Consider the following 18,439-nt stretch of genomic DNA (forward strand, 5'->3'; position numbering starts at 1 on the left):
GGCATGCTAGCCCCTGCTGAGGCCATGAAGCCTGCCAGCTGTCAAGGAGATAGGTACAGGGGCATCTGGGTTCTGGGGCCCTGCACCTCTAGCTGCTGACAGGCAAAACTCGTGTCATGGGTGCTTGGGAGATGTGGAGCCGGCCGGGCACTCTGTGCATTTCCCCAACACCTCCCTCCTCACAGCGAGTGTCCCCGGCTGGGGGCACGTGAAACCTAAGCGACTCTAGCAGCCCTTAAGGGAAGCCGCACATGGAGGTGCCAGGTGGGCTCTCCATGTATTTCCCCAACACCTTATCTGCTCCCTCGGCTCCCAGCCAGCTTCCACCCCAGCCCTGCCCCGCAACCCCCCAGACCCCTGAAAGCCCCACTGACCAGTTCACAGGCTCCAGGAGGAAAGCGAGCCTGACCTAGGCCTTGCAACTGACTAAAAGCCACAGGCTCCACCCTTCCCCTTTTGTCTCCCCCTCCCCCTGTCCCTCCGGGCAGGGTTGGGGCTTTTCTGCCCTTTTTGCAAACTGCTCTTGCAGGCTGGACCTCAGCCAGCCTGAACAGCTCTTTGCAAAAGGGGGGAATCTGTGGGTTTCTCTGCTAAAAGAGAAAATCCATGTTTTCTCTGATATAACCAGGAAGTCTGTGGTTTTCTCTGTTTTTCCATGGGAAATGGTGATATCTTATGGTTGCTGCCACACTACTGGCAATATTGTACTGCTGCAGCAGCAGCTTTTCCCCCCACCCCAAGTGTGTACCCAGGGCACCTTCCCTAGTCACCTCACCCTAGTTTGCTGTTATAACCTAGTGTTACTGTTTGCTTTATAACAGAAATAAACTGGATTGAGTTACTTGTACTGCATTTGGATTTGAGCCTCCAAATGAATGGACTCCCTCAAATAACATGATTTAAAAATATATATTGGGCTAGAATCTAAGTTAATTTAAATCAGTGAAGTTCCACTGAAGTCAAGTTTGGGAATGCAGATTTCCATTGATTGAACAAAAACATAGGTAGTAAGTATGAAAAAAGATTCTCAATCATAGTTCCAGTGGGTGAGACCTATGGCAATATTATTTTCAGTATCTCCAGATGGTTTTTTTTTAAATATAGAAAGATGTTTTTGCTGAAGAAAATATTTTAACTATACTGTTTTAAAACAGAACTTTGATTCTGTTTTCTGCAGATCAGCCTCATTAAAACAAAGCGAGATACTGAGACTGGATGACTTAAGAACTGGTAATAGGACAGGGAGACTGTCATCTCTAGGTTGCTAGTTTAAATGCACTCTGTCTTGGTTGTGACTCAGAGCTGTTGCTATCTAATAGATACTGGTATTTCATAGCTTCTTTGAAGGAAGTTATAAATTTCAGTCCCATTTGTGTTGACTTATGAAATCTTCACCACTGTTGTCGTTGCTTGTCTCTTACTTGACAGTCAGAGCAGGGCCAAAGGGTGAAAGGTCAATGAAGACTGAACTCTCATATTGCCTCCAGAACTGGCAACCAACTCAGTGTCCAGGGTGAGGAACATGGACAGAGAACTTGAGGAAGGAAGAGGAAGTTGGCACTTTGTTGTCTTGTGCATAAAGTCTGGGCGCTACTTCAAGGATATAACAACAGGCACATCAGTGGGTGTTAAATTTGATAGTAGGGCTGTAGCCTCTGATTCAGGACTTTCCAGGCCTCTAAGTTCTGGTGTCTAAGGAAGAGGGGCAGAGTACAAATCAGTCTGGACAGGCCCTACGTAAATACTCTCCCTCTTAACGTTCACTTTGTTCCACTCTGAGATACAGGATACTGGGAAAGAACGTCTGACCCAGCATGGCATCTCTCATGTTTTTCAGTTGTGGCTGGAACTTTTGTTGGGCCTATGAACAGGAGAGGATTACATTCACCATAAATGAGAGCATCAGTCTCTGTCACGTTCCGTCAGTGCTAAAATAGACTGTACAACTTTAAGATTTTTAAATAAGAAGAATTGAGGGCCCAATTTTGTGAGGTATTGCATATTCTAAATCCATTGACTTAGAGGATTGGGTCGTCTGTCTGCCGGTGAGTCCTCAGTGTTTAGCAATTAATTTCTGCTGTACTTAAATTGATTTGTATTCTGTGAAAATATATTCTAATTATTTATCATAATACCAAGTACAGCCAGAGTATATTTGTTCCAGAAACTACACACAATTGCTGTGTAAACTGCTGAGCTCTTGTGTTTTTGGCATGTTGTTAAAAATCAAATTATAAAGGTTTAGCAACAAAGTTGTAATTAGGGTCAGTGAAAAACTGTGGGTAGAATAATATTGTGGATTCATCAGTTTTCATCATACTCCATAGTTTGCCAGAACCCAGAAGTATTATTGCACTTTAACATACTAACACTGTCAGTAAAATATCCCTTACTTCCTGGACTGGAATTGGATCTTCAACAAGTGCAGTGCCAAAGCTGGACTCAGCTTACAAGGGCATGTCCCTGAAAGGCAAAATGGGTACAGTTAAAAGGAAAATAACATCACTGAAATCATGCTACTGGGCTGGGGAAGGGAAGTCATCCCAGCTGGGCTGAGTTCCCTTCCCCAACCAGATCCTAGCGCTGGGGAGGGAAACTCAGCTCAGCTGGGCTCAGTTCCCTTCCCCAGCCTGATCGCAGACTCACCTTGTTTTGTTTTGAGTCTGTTTTGAAGCCCTTTGTTTCGTTTCGATTTCACTCTTTCAAGCTCAAAATGAGTCAAAACAGTGTTGAAATGAAACAGCTGGCGAAATTTCGCACAGCCCTAATCTGCACCCTCCATAAGATTATATGTTACATGCGTATATATTAAATGTTTCATATAACAGTTGTATTCAGATTACAAGGTTCAATAACATGTCAGTTCACTTTAAAGCACTTTAACTCTCCCAACACCTTCCTGAGGAGAATGTTATCTTAAGCCAACACCACGAAGCATCCTAATAAACAGAAACATCCCTTTATGGAGCATATAGAAGTCTCTGCAGGGAGGTCCATTCGGGCACAGTGTAAGGCTACTTTATTGGTAAGAATACCAGCATACGGCACCTCACTCTTTAGAACCAGCATGTGGGAGGATGGAATCAAAGGCAACTTGAAGAGCTCTCCCATTAAAAACAGGGAAGTTAGTCCCAAGATGGTGACCAGATCTTCAGCATAGGCTGATGAACCAGCCGGGATTTTGAGATACTTCATCGTTCACTCTTGGGCTAAGTACAGACAGTCAAAGCCAGAGGCTGAATTAATTCAATCTTCACAGGTTTTTTGGAGCTGTGTAGGTTGAACCAACAATGAAGCAAACTGATGTTAACTAAATCAGTTAAGTTTGATACTGCATTCATCCAGATCTATCTTAAACTGGTTTCAGCCATTTTGAAACTGGTTTATGTGTACTGAACTTCTGTTTGGTTACAGGTTAAAACCATTTTATGATCACTTATATCATGTTTACTTTAGGCCACTGGGTTCAAGGGATGGGGTACTTGCTCAGACCTCTACGCCCCTGGGGTTCTGTCCTTGAGTCAGCATTCAGCAGAGACAGGTGGGGTGATAAACAGTTTTGTCTTTATTAGGAAGCATGATTCAACAACACACACACTCACAGCTGGCAAGGAGAGCCACCTACCACCAACAAACCACAGCCACAGGTACCCGGGGAAAACTGGACCGTTCCATTGCAGGTCCCTTAAAGGTGCATTCCATATACCACATCCCCTTCTTTACTCTGGGAGCTTCCTCTTAAGTAGATGAATGTTTTTCAGTAGCTACTTTAACGTGGAATGTTTTAGGATTGTGGAGCCAGAGGTTGCTAGCACTTGGCTCACCGATAGGGTCTAGCCTTTACTGCTATCCTGTTACATAGTCCTTGTACTTCACATGCAACTTCACCATACGTTCACTCTTAGTTTGTGTGGTCTCATCAGGTGTCTCTTTGGGTACTGGTGGATTCTCTGAAATGTAATGAAACCCTTGCTCTTGGTGGTCTGGTTTTACTTCTGATGTTTGTTCTGCTGCCATGTCTTGAGGTGCATCAACATGTTCTGCTGGTATCAATGAATAATCCTTTCTTAAGTGTCTTCTGTTCCTCCTACAGACATTACCACAGTGGGTTTTTACCACATAGGAACGTGGCTCATCCCATTTTAACCATAATGGATGCTGGTATCCAACCTGTATTTGTTTGCATCCCTGCTTACTTCGCCCCTCATAGTGGTGGCAAGAATGCAGCCGTGTGGTCTGTCGGCAACCGCAGCACGGCGGTTTACCAGTTGAACCGGGGGGGCGGGTGGATGACCAACCCGCCTTGCATACAGGCCGGGGATGAAAGGGACACTGACTCAGTTGGAAGATAGTAAAATTGAACTTAACGTTTACTTACAGTAAGATTTCAACAGTGGTTACACAACAAAACGACAGTGGTGAAGCAGTAGTTAAAGATGATAGGTAGGAGATAGCAATTGCTTTTTCCGATGTACGTGCGGATGGAGAGCTCACTATTCAGTGAAATAATAGCCAGAGTGTGACTGTTTGTATGACTATTCGTATGACTATTCAGCCATGGGGACACGGATTCCTGGACAGGGTGATCAGTCCTATCCGAGGGCCTGTGTGGAACCCGGGACCCTGTGCTTTAGCACGCTGTCCCTTTTATAAACTCTTCAGCCAATCAGAGGAGGCCGCTGATTTACAGTTAAGAGAGAGCGTCTGCTGGCCAGGCAGGCACGCTTCTCCTGCAGCTCCTGATTCGTTAAGGCTGTCTGATCACGAGCTGGTCAGCATCATGATCATGGGCTCTTCACACGCTGAACATGGCCTGCTCTCATGTTCTGCATTGGTCTGGCATGTGGGCTGAGCGTTTGGTCACCTTTTCTACTCAGACATGGTCATACTGCTTCTTTTGGCACCTTTGAAGTTTCCGCAACTTGTGGGAGGCATTCAATGGTAGCTTTGGAGTCAGCACCACTGTTGTAGCAGGGAGGGTATTGTGCAAAAGTCTCCCCATCAGAAGCTGCCCTGGAGCATACCCAAGACCTGTAATGGGCGTGTTCCGGAGATTGAGTAAAGCCAGGTGTAGATCTAAGCCGTCTTGCAATGTCTTCTTAAACGTTGTTTTGATGGTCTGAACTATGTGTTCAGCCTGCCCATTGGCTTGTGAATAACCTGGACTAGAGTGGGTGATGGTTTTGCCCCAGTCAATTGCAGATTGTTTCCTCATGTGACTTGCAAATGTCACGTGATTACAACCAATTTCTTTAGGTATGCCATGGCGAGCAAACACAGACTTCATTTTGGTTACTACCATGCCAGCCATCTTGTCTGTCAGGTGCAAAACTTCAGGGTACATGGAGTAATAGTTGACTATTATCAAATAAGACTGTCCCCATAGGTCAGAAATGTCTGCTGCCAGTTTTAGCCAAGGCAGATCTGGGATCTCACGTGAGATCATGGGCTCTTTCTGAGTACTGGGTTGGAGTTCTTGACAAAGTGTGCAATTCCCAATCCATTGCTTGATGTGGGCATTCATCTTAGGCCAATTCATGGTTTGTCGAGCTCGTGCTTTCGAACTCAGAATTGATTGGGCGAGTGAAGCAATATCAATATGTTGGTCCTTGCAACATGTGGAATAATTATTTTCAGCCCAGTCATGATCAAATCATCCTGAATCCGGATCTGATCCCTGAGAGGCCAGTAAGGCTGTAGTTTAGGTCTATCTTGTTTTTGCCTGCTCGGCCATCCATTAAGATGCTGATCTCTAAGGGCTTGTAGTTCATTGTCAGCTTTTGTGTGCTCCTGTAACTGCTGGACTAACTGGCCACTGAGTGGCTCCATTTCAGTCAGACTGTGAGCCACCTTCTCTGAGTGGAAACGATCAGATTCAGGAGGAGGGATGAGCACTGTGGCTCTGGAAAGCGTGTCAGCCACTGTCATGTCTTTGCCTTTGGTATAGAGCAGCATTTCCCAACCATTGTGCCACAGCACACCGGTGTACCTTCAGGATGCCGTGGCATTTTGGGCTGGAGCCATGCCCCCCGTGCGAGACAGACAGGGGGGCATGGCTCCATCCAGTGATTCAAAACCCACGCCACCTGCTTCCTGCTGCTCTGCGGCATTCTGCTGCTTGCTACCCCCCCGCAATTCTGCAGCGTATTTTTGGAGCTGCAACAGCATCCTCTGTAGCCGTGCTGGAGTCTTTCTGATGGGCTTTGCAAAAATCACTTGTGGTCTGACTGGACCCTTACCTGGGTGCGATACACATATTTGAGGAACTTTGTCATGGCGAAGACAACTACCAGAAGTTCTTTTTCAATCTCTGCATAATTTCTCTCAGATTTTGTTAGAGTCCTTGAAGCATATGCGAGTGGCTGCTTCTGTGGAAACAGACATGCTCCTAGGACATCTTTTGACACATCAGCTTGGATTTCCAGCTGCTCTGCTGGGCTGAAGTACTTGAGCACAGGTGCTATTGTGATGGTTTGCTTGAGCTTATCCAGGGCTTCCTGATGCTCAGATCCTCGTTGCCAGATAACATCATTCCTGAGAAGCGCTCTCAGTGGGGCCGTCAGGCTTGACTCATCTGGAATATGTTGCACCAAGTACGGAATGGTTCCGAGGAGTCCTTGAAGGCCTTTTTTGTCTGTTGAAGGGGGCATCCTGTTGATGGCTTCCACTTTTTCATAGTCTGGTTTGACACCATCTTTTAAGAAGATATGGCCCATATACCTAATGCTGTTGACTAAAAACTGTATTTTATCCTTATTAAACTTTACTCCGTTCAGACGTGCCCTCTCTCGGACTTGTTTCAGGATAGTGTCATGCTCGTCTTTGGTAGCTGCCGCAATGAGCACATCATCTGCGATTATATGGATTCCCGGAATGTCACCAAAACACTCACGATTCTTCTGTTGGAAAACTTCGCAAGCCAACTTGATACCAAAGGGAAGGCGAGTGAAGTGAAATAGACTGGCCAATTTGTCTTTGTCCAATTTGACGTGCCAATAGCCATCCTCTTCATCAAGAATGGTGAACAGCTTGTTACCAGACAAACTCTTCTGCATATCCTCCACAGTGGGAATAGAAGAGTGCTGCCTCAACACTGCCTTGTTGAGGTCTTGTGGGTCTAGACAAAGTCTTAGTGAACCATCCTTCTTTTGTGTGACCACAATGCTATTGACCAAAGGTGTGGGCTTAGTCACCTTCATAATGACTCCCCTAGCTGCCAGCATTTCAAGGGTGGTCTTCAACTTGCCTAGGGTTGCATAGGGAATTTTTCTACACCCATGCTCAACTGGTGGTGCCATCAGGTTGACATAGATGTGGTTGGCACCAGTAAATTGGCCCAAACCTTTGAAAACGTTGGGGTATGGTTTGAGAAGATCCGCCTTGGTTGTAGGTACTGTCAGGGTCATTCCATGGACTTGTCTAATAAGGTCTAAGGTTGTGCATGCCACCCTATCAAGTATTGGTGGGTCACTATTGTCTGTTATATAAAAAGTTAAATTGGATGCATTAGCACCAGATTTGCAGCGTGCAATGATCGCACCTTTTGGTTTGATGCGTGCACCGCCGAATGCAACCAATGTAACATGAGCTTGAGCCTTGCGTACTTTGTCTTGCAGGGCCTTTGCTACATCTACTAGAATAGTGTTTGCTTCCACTCCACTATCTAACTTAAAATAGATAAACAAGCAGTTATAACTGTGTTATACCAGGCATTCAGGTTGTCAAGGGCCTGTGAGTGCTGTTTCACTGACATTGTGCCCATATACAGGGTACTGACTCTTTTTTTTTTCCAGACTTCGGAGCATCTCCCTTTAATTTGCACATTTTTGAGAAGTGGTTCACTCCAGAGCATTTGTAGCAAGTTTCTCCAAACGCGGGGCAGGATTTAGGTTTGTGTGTGCTTTCACACCTTTTGCAACCTTTGCCTTTTGCAGCTTTGTGGCCCTCCGGGGGAGCAAACGCCATTGGGGGTTTTTTTGCCTTTGCACAGTGCTATGGCAGTTTCACTTTTGCTCAGCTGTTTATAGGTTTACTTCTGCAGCCATAACATGACCCTGGGCACTTGTGAGAGCCTTTGCCCTGCAGATATCCACAGCCTGTGCCAGGGTGAGGGAGGAGTTTTCCAGAAGCCTCTCCTTGAGTTTACAGTCAGTTATGCTGAAGACAATTTTATCCCTCAACATAACATCCTCAGCAGGTCCAAATTCACAATGCCGTGCTCTATTTTTGATCTCTGTGACAAAACCATCTATGCCTGCAGCCTCAATGCATCTAAGTTGCCAGAACTGATACCTTTCAAAAACAGGGTTTTTTTCTGGGTTCACAATAGTTCTTGTATGCTGCAAGCACCTCTGTAAGGGTTTTGTTATTAGGGTCTGCAAACACACCTTGCATGTTGTTGTGAATTTCTAGGGCTTTATCCCCAATGCAGTGAAGCATGACTGTAATTTTATAATCCTCTGCCTCTTCCTTGGCCTTTGTGACTGCAAGGTATAATCAAAGCTTCTGTTCCCATCTCCTCCAATTCTCCCCAAGATTTCCAGTAAAGAATAATGCTGATGGAGGTTTGAAATGCTCCAGTATTATTATTATTATTATTATTATTAATACTACTACTACTACTACTACTAATTTTTTTTAGTTGCAGGTGAAAGCTGTAACTCCCTTACTCAGGCTGCTGGTGAGTGCACGGAGAGACAGGTCACTTCTGACATCATGTAATGTTTACCCTAGGCCACTAGGTTCCAGGGATGGGGTACTCACTCAGACCTCTGTGCCCCTTGGGGTTCTGTCCTTGAGTCAGCATTTAGCAGAGATAGGTGGGATGATAAACAGCTTTGACTTTATTAGGAAGCATGGTTCAGCAACACACACTCACAGCTTGCAGGGAGAATCACCTACCACCAACAAACGGCAGCCAAAGGGCATCCAGGGGAAAACTGGACCGTTCCATTGCAGGCCCCTTTAAAGGTACATTCTAGATACTGCCCTTAAACTGGTTAATGTGTTATGCCTGACCCTAGCCTTGATGAGCTGGCAGCACCAGCAGCCAGTTTGATGCACTTTCACTTCCTTGCCTACAAACTGACTTTAGGTCTAATGAGATTTTCTGGCCTTGTGATAAAAGGTCAATTTTCTTTTCCAGTATATCACACACACTATGGCAGTCGCTGAAAATTTGCAAGGGAGATACAGTGATCTTTGTCTATAAAAAAATGTTTTCCTGGTCATTTAGTGCATTTTGTTCCTTTTTCTTTTTGGCTTTTGTACTTTTCACATTTCCAGCTGCGTGGGAAGTGAGCTCCAAAAAGGAGAGCCTGAACGCACTTTGTAAAGAAGGTTGTATATTCACAGTTGGGCACCTGAAGTACGCACACACTTCAGGGAGAATTGGGGCGGGAGGGTTGGTACATGTGTACAGAGTCCAGTTTGCAAGCCATTCTTCTTCTACATACACCCATGATAAATGAAAAATGTCTTGCATTTGAAAGCTTGCCTAACTCTATCCTAACTACATAGTTGGTGCCATAAAAGATATCACCCTAAAATTCTTGTCCCTCGCATACATTTATAAGACAGTTTCCCTTTTCAAGACAAGCTGTATACTGTGGTGGGAGAAATCTCCCTAAGGTTCGTTGTCTAGCTGTAATTTGATTGACAGACAACGCTGTAATTTGATTGACAGACAACGCGGGTAAAGAAAGACAGTTGTTTATTTGCTCGAGCAAAGACCATAAAGCCAGCAAAAGGCAAAATGGCCCCCCCTCAAGGGTGAGGTGATCTTTTATATTTATTATAACAAGGCAAGACTTCATGGTTAACAAAAAAAGCAATACTTGGGCGGTGCTTTTTAAATCTTTGTAACAGCATATTTTTATTAAGCTGAACTAGCACTTTTTAAAAGCTAAAAGTTAAGTAACAGTAACATTATAATATGTTAGCAAAACCTTATATAGTAGTAGATATTTCTCAAGGACACAACCACTGCACCCAGAACAATGGTTTTCCTGTCTCATCTTATTTCTTGCTGTAGCTGATTTTTCAGCACACAGACACAGATCCACTTTTTAACTCAGAAAATGTTTAATACAGTTAAAATGATTACTTGACACAAGCAAAGGCTTAGCTATCAAACTGCCTTGTGGTCAGCTGCATTGCTAGGCCACAGGTCATGCCTTGTATTCAGCTGTAAAGCTAATACTTTTTAATAATCTAAATTATTGTAAACCTAACAGTATGCTTATCAGAAAACTATTCTATTTTAGGGTAATAACAAACCTGCGCACTACAATACCTTTATAAGCCTGGCCCTCTTATGGGAGAGCAGTAGGGCTGTACGAAGCTTCGGGCCCTGATTCTGTTCGGCGGAGTTTTGGCCCAATTTGGTGGCCAAATCTCTGAATCTGAATTGAATCAGGAGACCCTTTAATCTCTCTGAATTGAATCAGAACCCTCCAAATCGATTCAGAAAGATTTGGCAATTCGGACATAGAGACAACTTTAAATGTTTTTTCTACATACCTCAAGGTGCCAGGCGGCTTGTGAATGCTGAGATGGTGGGGTGGATGGAGTGTCCCACAGGAGCGCAGGGAGCTCCCCAGTGCACTCAGCAGCAGACCCAGAAGTGGACCGGAAGCACTTCCAGTCCACTTCTGGGTCTGCTGCGGAGCACATGGGGGGCCCTCCTGTACCTCCCAGCTTAGCAACTGGTGCCTCCTGGGTCTGGGGGGGGCACCTGGGGTCTCTCTGTGGCAAATCGCAGAGCCGAGGGGGTGGGGGGGCACAGGGGAGCCCCTTGCATGCTTCGTTGTGGATCGGGAAGTACTTCCGGTCCACTTCCATGTTCATGGCTGAGCATGCAGGGGGCCCCCTCCACTCCTGTGGGATGGTCCATGCACCCCACCATCACAGCGTTCACAAGCCATGCCTGGTGCCTCGAGGTATATAGAAACAATATTTAAAGCTGTGTCTATGGCAGAATCACTGAGCCTCCAAATCAGCATCGAATCTTCAGATTCAGATTCGGTCGAAGTGAATTGAGGACAGCGATCCAAATCAAGAAATCGAATCACTGTCCCCGATTCGGGCCGAATCCGAATTGAATACAGCCCATTTCTCACACCCCTAGAGAGCAGTGTGACCCCTTTAAGGGCAGAGCATGGGCAGCCAGCAGAGCAAGCGTTAAAGAGCAGCCCTGTAGTCAGGCCAGGCTTCACATAAGTAGAAGAGGCCTCAGACCAGAGTTATATAAGCCCTGGGATTGAGCCAGTTGCGGAGGCCAGTGTCAGGAGTAGGTGCTATATGGCCTTGGTCCTCTCCTGCCCGACATCTTACCGTGCATTGTCAAGGTGAAGATCAGCTCTGCCACTGCCACACTCTGGTGTCATGTTCTCAACTGCCATGCCTTTGGTCTTTCGTTAAGGTTGGGAGCTGGTTGTGTTGGCTGATAGGTCTGGGCCTGTCCTCAGAGGATTTTGTTCCTGGGGCTCCATGAGTAACCTGGAAATGAAGGGACAAGTATTCCATTCGATTGGTGACTCAAAGTCTGTGAGGCATGCAGCCTGGTGTAGAGGAGGTATGGAGCTGTGGTCTTGTATCCAGATAGGATGAACTGCACCTGAGTGTGCTAAAAGAACTGGCCAACATGGCAAAGTTATTTGAAGACTCATGGCACTCGGGAGAGGTCCCAGAAGACTGGAAGAAGGACAATGTGGTGCTTATCTTTAAGAAAGGGAGAAAGGAGGACCCAGGGAACTACAGGCCAATCAGTTTGACCTCAATCCCTGGTAAAATCCTGGAAAAAATTATCAAAGACTCCATTACTGATAAGCTAACAGAAGGCAGCGTTCTAAAAGATAGCCAACACTGTAGCTGGCAGAGCTATCAAACAGTGGCATGCATCTACAGAGGCATCTCAAGCAAGGCTAAGGATGCAATTCTCCTGCTCTGCTTGGCATTGGTGAGACCGCAGCTGGAGTACTACGTCTAGTTCTTGGTGCCACACTTCAGGAAGGATATGGAGAAGCTTGAGAGAGTCTAAACGAGAGCCATGCATATGATTAGAGGCCCAGAGAGCAAATCATATGAGGAGAGGATGAAAGACTTGGGGCTGTTTAGCCTGGAGAAGAAAAGACTCAGAGGGGACTTGGTGGCAGTCTATATGTATATTAGGGGTGCACCTCAGGGCCTGGGAGGGCATCTGTTCACCAAGGCCCCCCCAGAGGAGGCCAAGAAACAATGGGCACAAACTCATTGAAGATAGCTTTAGACTGGACATAAGGAAAAACTACTTTACAAATTGAGTGCCAAGGGTTTTGGAACAGGCTTCCCGCAGAGGTGGTACAGTCACCCACCCTGGCGATCTTCAAAAAACATCTTGACACCCAGCTTGCTGGGGTCATCGGACCCCAAGAGTCTTTCTTGCCCAAGTGCAGGGGGGCTGGAACCAATGATCTGTAAGGTTGCTTCCAGCCCCTAACAACTATGAAACTATCAAACTATAAGTTTTGGATTAGACACAATTTGTGGTATAGGACTTGTATATTCTTTCCACCCCCTTGATGACCACATTTTAAAAACAGGAAAGGAATTAAAGCAATTTCAGAATTACTTAGATTGCAAGCTTTTTTTCTACAGTGCTTGTCAAAATAGGGATCTGGTCTGTGACTGGAGGCAGTCATATTAAATGCTTCTGTTAAAAGACTTTCTGCTAACTCACTTTTGCAGATGTTTGCAATCCTTTTTGATTTCCTAGAACAGCCTTGCAAGCAAGCAAACAACCGCTGTATGAATGCTTGTGAGAGTTGAATAAAAACTGACTTCACTATGTGACACGCTTTCGTTTTTATTCCAGCAAATACTTGGAAATGCTATGTTTTTCATTCACCCAGCTCCACTTCACTCTTCCTGTTCTAGGAAGATTCAAGATAGGACAGATTAGTATCCACTTGGGTGTCAGTTTGATGCAAGTTGAAAGCAGTATAAAATTGATAAAACCTTCAGCTACTGAACAGCCATGTAAGACATGACACCTTGGCTCTGTCAGCCTTGAAATTCCCCAGGATTGGCACTGACAGATAAAATAATCTCTTGGAAAGCTCTACAAACATGTCAGAGCTTTACAGTGATCCTATCTTTAAAGAATTCCCTTAAGGATACTTTAGCATCCCTTTGAGGAGGTTTCAAGAATTTCAGGAGCTCAGATCCTGTCTCTTTTCAGTTGGAAGGAAAAACCCCTTTGTTCAAACTTGGAACAAGATGAATGAAACACTTTGCTTTAATGCTTGGATGAAGATGATGATGATGTGACTAAACCTAATTACGAGGGCTGTGCAAAGCTTCAGGTGGTGATTTGATTCGGAGGAGATTTGGCCCGATTCGGTGGCCGAATCTCTGAATCTGAATTGAATCAGGGGACCAATTTAAAGGTCCGAATGGATTCAAAGCTCTCCGAATCTTTGGCAAAGACTTGTTGAGTCCCAACCCATGAACAATAGCCCAAATTATTCCATTGCAGGTCTCTGACCCTCCCTCCTACCCCAGGCTCTGAGCTTAATGGTCTTTACCCCTGTTAATCAGGGTTCTCAATAGGTCTCTCTTCTTGGCCAGGAGTTTCAAACCACCTTTTTCAGTGGCCAGTTAAAAAAGCTAAGGTCTCCCTCTAATCTGGGTTCTAGCTAGGGAGTTTGATCTAAGCAACCAATTCAGGGGTGGGCAAAATACAGCCCCTGGGCTGAACCCAACCCATGGCAGGTTTTTGTCCAGCCCGCAGCGGGTCCCTCATTTCCATTCTCCCTCATTTGGCAAGGCTACCCCTTTTCATTTTCTGGATATTGCATTGGCAGCTGCTGAGATGAAGTGGATGCATAGAGATCTGTAGTAATCATAGGATCATAGGAAAGCAGGGCTGGAAATGACCTTACAAGGTCAATTTAGTTCAGCCCTCTGACTAAACCATCCCCTCAAACTTGTCTCCCAGGGGATCCTGCCCACCAGTTCCCTGAGTTTGTTAAAGTCTGCCTTTCTGAAGTCCAGTGTCCTTATTTTGCTGTTCTCCTTCCTTCCTTCCCTTAGGATCTTGAACTCTATCGTTTCATAGTCACTATTCTTTAACTTTTGGTCATGACCCCTATTCTACGTCCAAAAAGAATGTCATGTTACCCATTCTATTCCTGGCTCCCTGTTCCACCTTGGAGGCTTTGGCCAGTTGGTTTCCTCTATGGTTTCCTCTATGGCTGCCAGATTGTGCTGCCTAATTTACTTCTAAATCCCACAGGAACTGTTCTAATACAGTTTGCTCTATCAGTTTTCTTTTCAAGCTTTTCTAAAGGCAAAGCCTTTTATAGGCTGCATCTCTGAGAGACTGTGCTAACTACCTAGGTTTTTATGACCCTCTGGTCTTTATACTTCAAAACCACTGTTGATAATTTTCCTTTGAGATTTCCAGGAAATTCAAAATGACCCCTTTTACTGTCTTACAGTTCTAGGCTTCTTCTTTCGAGAGTGCCCAATATGCCACTTGGGCTATCCAATCAATAGTGCCCCCAGTCAGGTTGCCCAGGTGGGTTTATTCCAATCTGGTGTTTCCATGACTTTGGAATGTCTCTGAGAACACTGGATCATTGTCCTGGTCATGTTCTCCAGGGCAAAACATTGGAAAATCTCCAGAGATATTTTTCCCACAGCCAGTGACCTTTGGGCTGACAGAGCTAGTTGTTCAAACAACATTTCTTACCTGGTAAATAACATATTTTACTCTTCTGCTTGCTGGACTTGTTACTGTTGCATTTTCTCAATCTGATGTGTAGTCCTTGCACTTATTTGGGCCAACATACTTTGGCACTTCTGAGTTTCTGCCCACTGTTGAGTCACGTGCTGCAGCAGTCAGTCAGCCTCCACTTTATCATCTTTAGGTTCTCAAGGCAGGAAAAAATTATTTTCTCCATGGCCATCAAAAGGTTCCCAGCCAATGTCCAGTTGTAGCAGGGTACACCTTCAGGGCTGGCAGTGGTACCTCTTGGTGTCACTTGTGCTCCCTGCACTGCTTTAAATTGACCTTCTCCACATGTGTCCTGCTTCTCTTGCCTGCCATCTCTTGCTCTTATTCTGTGTGTGGATCCCTGCAGAGATAGGGAGTCTAGTTAATAGGGCAGGAGGTTTTACTGGGTCTCCCAGTATGCTATTTCCTTCATTTAGCTTTGCTGCTTAGTGACCTTTCAGTTATGTTGTCTATTTTTGTTGGACTTTATTCCTACCTGGTAAATCCTATAATTCTGTCCCCTCCTCTCCACACGTCTTAATCCTTATGGATAGGCCCAGTACCAGGCTGGTTTTCCTTGTAGCCTGTTAGGCCTTACTCGCTTTCCCCACCTCATTTTCCCTGGGTCTGTTGTCCTTTGGCAGGAGACCTATCCTATTGCCTGGTCAGAGGCCTTCTGGCCATTCTCTGCTGGTGCCCTTTCCTTATATTTCTCTAAGAGATATTGCCTCAGTCTGTCTTGTTCTCCTTACTGGACTCTGCCCTTTCTCCCCTGCAAAGTGGATTCAAGGCCCCTTGTTACAACATCTAAGATAATGATGATAAGCTAGTTCCCTTGGATGTAACTAAGAATCAGACTGGTTGTGCAACATGTGCTGAGTTTCATGCCACTGTGGCTTTGCCGCTAACAGTACCTGAGCTAACTAGTTCAAAGCTAGTTCAAGCTTGTCTCTGCATACTGTCACAGCAGTTGATGGAGTCTTGCCTCAGTGTCGATGTCTGGGTGAGGGGGAGGCAGGCAGACTCACTCTTGAGGACCCTTGCATAAAAAGATTTCTCTTCCCAACCAGCAGCACCCCATGCAACAAGTGCCCAGAAAAAAGCAGGAGTCTTTGCAGGGGAGGCAGGCAGCACTGCCTATTGAACTTACCTGCCTCCCCCACCCCCCACCCCAAAAAATGCATGTCTCTTAAGCAAAACCACCAACAATTCCCCTCCCAAAAGCAACCCAGCACAACCCAAGAAAATAAACCAATCAAAATATCAAATCTTGTCCTAAAATGCTACCTGGTAGTAAAGTAATAAGCCATTGTGTGGTAAATCATACCCACGTTACTTATTTAGCTGTCTTAAACTAAGAAAGAAAAATTAAACCATGAACATTTTTAGTGACTAAATGCCGAGTATGTGTATAAGGGCCCAAAGAGGCTTAATTTCTTGCTCTATTTACCCTGGAAAAAGCATAATTTGCACATCCATTGGCTTTAACCAGGTTTGTGAATTGTCTTTTGAACCAAAGATTCATACAAAGCTTCATACTCTGTCCTATACCTTGTCAGCCATGCTTTCCCAGACATGAATGATGTGGGTTCAGATTGCCTTGGCAGATGGATAAACAGAGTCTAACAGGTCCCATTTACTGCTGCTACTGCTAGACCATCATAATGAATGCTATGAATAATCTAAGTCAGGGGTCAACAACCTACCCAACAGGCCAGTTCTGGCCCACAAAGCCTTTGGATCCATCCCATGGAGCTGTGGCTTTGACAGCATTCAGGAGCAAGGGACTTTCTCTCTCCTCAGCTGCAGTTGGGTGCACAGGGCTTTGTGGAGGGGGAGCTTGGCTTGTTTCATGCTGCAGCTGGACAGCAGGGAGAAGCAGAGGAGGTGGATGGGCCCTAGTACCTGCCTGATCCCACCCGATCCAGGTCATTCCAACCCCCTGCTGGAAAACATTGCTGACCCTTGGTCTTAATCCTAAAGCATAAGAGCTACAACATAATTACAGAGCTATTTTTTAGTTAATTCTGATACAGTGTGTCTTAAATCTCTGTATGTCTCCATTATTGATAGAATTTTTTTTTGGTTCTCCTATCATTTAAATTTTTTTAAAGATATACCTAACTTGTTATATATCAAAACCTTCCATACATTCCATGTACAAATTCTTTCTCATAAGGACAATTCAACCCTTGACTGCCAAAAAAAGGGCAAACGTTATCATGCCAATTAAAAACAGAACCACCACATCCCATTTTTAAAACTGTAGCCTGATACAAGGCCTGTAAGCCTACTGACATCCATCCTGCATCATGGACAGTGGAACTGTCAGCATGTTTAACAGCTTTTTCCTACTACATCTGCCCAAAGATGTTCTAGCAAACAATATTCTACTGGTTTCCAGTGCACCAAGTGCCATGATAGAAAATCTGTGGGTGAAACCAAACAACAAATGTGCACCAGAATGAATGCACATCAACAATCTATCAAAGACAAGAACACCCAATGAATCTCCAGGCCTCCCTTCCATCTAATAGCTTGGGTTCAGTTTCTATATTCCAAGACCAAAAACATTGCCTGTGGCTGCATATAGGGAGATCTGGACTACTACATAATCAGGAACTTTTACAGAGTCTGCTACGTATCCTCCCCAATGTTTTCTCTCCAGTGGTCTGGTCAGCTCTATAGAAAGTAATCCCTTGCTGAAGGAAGCTCTTTATCTCTGCTCCCTTGAGATGATGATACCTTATTAATCATAACTTTTAATCCTACTTTGCTCCACTGATTATTAGAGGACTTTGGTTAGCGTCCCTCCTGCACAGAACAGCCTCATTGGCTCTTCCCTCTCTGTTTCTGCCCTCTGTAGTGAAATTAAAATCTAGTCTGATATCAGTATTCTAGTGGAAAAGAGATACAGACCAACTTCCTCTAGAGATGAATTCTGTCCTGAGGATTCTCTGGGGTTCCCTAAATGTTGATGGATCTGTATGTCACCCCTTTTACCAGTTTTACTACCAGCTACCTTCTGGATCACATTACTTGAGCTATTGTCTCAGGGACCTTGAAGCACCCCAATATCATCTGCTGGGTATTCTTCTGCAGACCAGAATGATCACCTTGTAGTCCATGTTGACACTGGATTTGGACCCAGCACCTTATACCTTTGTTCCAGATGGGCACAACCCTCAGATCAACCACAACACCTGCCACAACACCTACCCGAGCAAGAGGAATTTCAGAATACCTTTTTATTTTAGGGGCTTTTATTTAATTATTATATTCACTGATTTATTCTTTTGAATGTTATACTTATATTGGATAGGATTACTATAGAATTTAATTTATATTGGAAGGAAAATACATTTCTATTTTATTTCTATACGTTTAAAACTTTGCAGCATACCATACATCATACATTATAGAATTTATATAGGAAGAAAGATATATTTATCCTTGTTTTTGTATGTTCATTCTTTGCATCACACCTACGCTATTGGATTATATAGGGAGAAAGATATATTTCTGTCGGTTTCATAAATGTCTTCACTGCACCATACCTACATTTTTGAATGTATGTAGGAACACAAATACATTTATATATTTGTTGAAAAGGAAGACATGAAACACACCATGAAGCGTGGTGGAAAGGCAGGTGGCCACACTGGCCAGCCTTCAGGGAGG

At 44.6% G+C, this 18,439-nt stretch overlaps 1 protein-coding gene and 1 long non-coding RNA gene across 3 annotated transcripts in view; one reads left to right on the top strand and one right to left on the bottom strand.

Annotated features, from left to right (window-relative positions):
* Nucleotides 1–18,439, top strand: part of LOC102374992 — a 372,914-nt gene that overhangs the window by 294,282 nt on the left and 60,193 nt on the right. The window lies entirely within an intron of this gene.
* Nucleotides 2,394–15,113, bottom strand: LOC112551110. The gene is made up of 3 exons (XR_003095274.1): nucleotides 14,735–15,113; nucleotides 11,335–11,499; nucleotides 2,394–2,463 (listed from the first exon to the last, which is right to left on the bottom strand). It is a non-coding gene; the product is annotated as an uncharacterized LOC112551110 (long non-coding RNA).

The sequence above is a fragment of the Alligator sinensis genome, unplaced genomic scaffold, assembly GCF_000455745.1.
Source record: "Alligator sinensis unplaced genomic scaffold, ASM45574v1 scaffold694_1, whole genome shotgun sequence".
In the NCBI taxonomy this organism is placed as follows: Eukaryota; Metazoa; Chordata; order Crocodylia; family Alligatoridae; genus Alligator; species Alligator sinensis.